The sequence below is a fragment of the Asparagus officinalis genome, chromosome 6, assembly GCF_001876935.1.
Source record: "Asparagus officinalis chromosome 6, Aspof.V1, whole genome shotgun sequence".
Lineage (NCBI taxonomy): Eukaryota > Viridiplantae > Streptophyta > Magnoliopsida > Asparagales > Asparagaceae > Asparagus > Asparagus officinalis.
In genome coordinates, this window is record NC_033799.1 from 13731009 (window position 1) to 13733569 (window position 2561).

Here is a 2561-nt window from a genome sequence, read left to right on the forward strand (position 1 = left end):
AGGCTCATGCCAAAACTGTCCGTGTTGCTCCAACTTGATTTGTCGCTAAGCTTTTTTAAAACAACAGAGGTTAGGTTTGGTTTAGTAAGGCATTGGATTAAAAATTTATCACTTACAAAACTATCTTTTATTCTACAAAAGTGTATCTTCTTTTGTCTAGCTAAGCATCATGTGCCAATGCCAAAATCTTCTAATTATTTGATTTTGTGATGGTTATAAAGGTTAGCATAATTTATTGTCTTGACCTCCGGCTCAAACCCGGGCAAAGCCATTTTCTAAATTTTTTTCAACTTTTGTTTTTTTATTTGAAAAAAATATATTAATTGGAATCCATAAAATTGCAATTTTTGGAAAAAAGGGGGCTGTAAATGTAATAGACTATGCTTTGCAATTAACAACTTTAAATTTACTTTTCACTTTTATGTTTACTTAGCATAGGTCCAAATAGTGATGTTTTGACATTTTGTCTAAATAGTGCTATTTTTATTATTTTATGATAAGTTATTATAAATGATATCATAAGTTATTGCATGCATATGACATTAGGTGTGAATAGTCATATTTAGTCTGATTTATTTTCCGAGATGGCCTCCAATTTGGATATCTTATAATTGGGATTATCCTCTTTTAACGAGACACTAAATGCTTTAATTTTCTTTTATGAAGGGAAAATTCATAAATAGAAGCTAAGGAGAAATCTTCCTTAAATAAATTTTGAAGATTTTTCTCAATATTCCACATGCTAGTCATAAATAATCATTGGCTATATATAAACAAAAGGTAGACAAGAAAAGCAAGAACAAGCAAAAATGATTATTTCCTAACAAGGAGTATCATGTTATTTTTGTTTGGTTTTGCAAACTTTCATTCTGAGGTTCAGAGTTTGATCCCATCTCTCTATCATCAAAAAATAGGGGGGAAATCACTACTACATCATAATATTTTATTTGTTTAATGGCTAGTTTTGATTTAATTTGACTGTAAATTATAAGAGTGAAGGTCATATGAGGGTATGTTATGAGGGTATGTTGAGTACTAGGTTTAGAATAAATTATAACCACCCGCTAGACAAATCAATAATTATGATTAACGTAGTTGTCTATCCTTTGATGATTTTCTGAAGTTATGTAAATCCTAAGAAAATTCGCACATATGTATGCCAATGTGTATTCTAATCTAATACTTCCTTATACATACTATTTGTATATCTCTAATATCTTTTTACCTACGTTGAGGTTCTGAATATGTGCAACTTGCAAGGTCCGAATATTAATTTTTTATCATTTTTCAGTAAACGCATTTATGTAATTAATCCTTTGCATTTATGTAATTAATCCTTTCAAGAGATTCTTCCGTATCTACTCTAGTCTGATCTGTGAATCCAAAGTTACATGCAAGTGCATATACACTCTGTTTATTGTATGCAATTTATGAACAAGGGCAAGGGTTTCCACCGAAACAACTCTAAACCACTAGTCTCTGACATCAAGTCATCCCCTAACTTTAGCATCCTCGCACCATGAATAATATGATTTTTTTTTTAGAGATTAATGGGTATCCATGTTAATGAGGGAATTTTCCTCATTGACGCTGATGTGCCACAATCTTCACCATCCTCATAAAGTATGAGAAAAGATTTGAGTTAGTGGAGATTGCGCCACATCATTGTCAAGGAGGAAAATCCCCTCCTTGACAAGGATACTCATTAATCTCTTTTTTTTTATTATAAAATAATAATCGAATGTCGCAAAGAATTCAACTTTACATCATGAGAATGAGTTGTATTAAATCAAAGAAAAAGAATCACGGTATAATCCCAAATTATAAGCTAAACGTGACTTATAAATTTTATATATAATATATTTTTTCTACAATCTCCATCTGCCATTCAAAGACGTTGCCAAGCTAACCACCATCATTATGTTAGGCTCCTGCGAGGGTTGACTATATTGCCAATGTAGCATCCATTCGATGGGTAGCTAAACTTAATAGAAAAAAAGTTATATTATTAGAGATTTGGTTGGCATTAATTTTGATTTAACAGTAACTATTTACAAGTCATTGTTCACTTTGATTGAATAAACTTATGTTAGTTGATTTAATTTTATCAGGTTAGTCAGATTGAAATTAATAAAAATGGGGTCAAACAAGAAAATAAATTTAAGATGAAAATTTTATGTGTATAATCCAAATAGATTATCGAGTAACTAAATATTCTACTCGGTGAAGAAAAAGAGATCTAAAAATACTTATTGATTTTAAACAAATGCTATAGTTTAGGCTGATATTATCAAAATGCTATTGATCATAGGATTACAGTTTGATTTTACGTGGGTTAGCAAGATTGTTTAAGATTTTAAAGTGAATCTAAATTGGACTTTGCGACAAGCTGGTTTCGTGGTGTAGTTGGTTATCACGTCAGTCTAACACACTGAAGGTCTCCGGTTCGAGCCCGGGCGAAGCCAATTAAAGTAATAAATTATATTTTTTAAAAGTGTTTTCCGTATCAGGCCCTTACATCTTTCACATTTTGAAAATTTAGTCCCTCAAATCATTGAGTT

General features: G+C 30.8%; 1 non-coding gene across 1 annotated transcript; it reads left to right on the forward strand.

The window, feature by feature from the left end:
• TRNAV-AAC lies at positions 2392–2465 on the forward strand. The gene has a single exon. It is a non-coding gene; the product is annotated as a tRNA-Val (tRNA).